The following is a 230-nucleotide window of genomic DNA, read 5'->3' on the forward strand; positions in this document are numbered from 1 at the left end:
GATCTCCCACCTTGTCTGCATGACAAAAGCCTGGGGCCTGAATGCTCTGGTCACCTGGGCAGGGGGGGGAAAAAAAAGGCCCGGCCCTGCACAAGGGCCCAGGTAGCCAGGGATGCTTGGGAGATTGGTCAGCTTGTGGCCAGTATTGGCAACTTCGATTGGACCGGGCTGCTGAGGTCAGAGAGGTTAAGGGCCCGGTCCAGGAAGAAGGCAGCCATTAGCCATGCGGG

This window comes from Alligator sinensis, unplaced genomic scaffold (genome assembly GCF_000455745.1).
Source record: "Alligator sinensis unplaced genomic scaffold, ASM45574v1 scaffold1276_1, whole genome shotgun sequence".
NCBI classification, from domain to species: domain Eukaryota; kingdom Metazoa; phylum Chordata; order Crocodylia; family Alligatoridae; genus Alligator; species Alligator sinensis.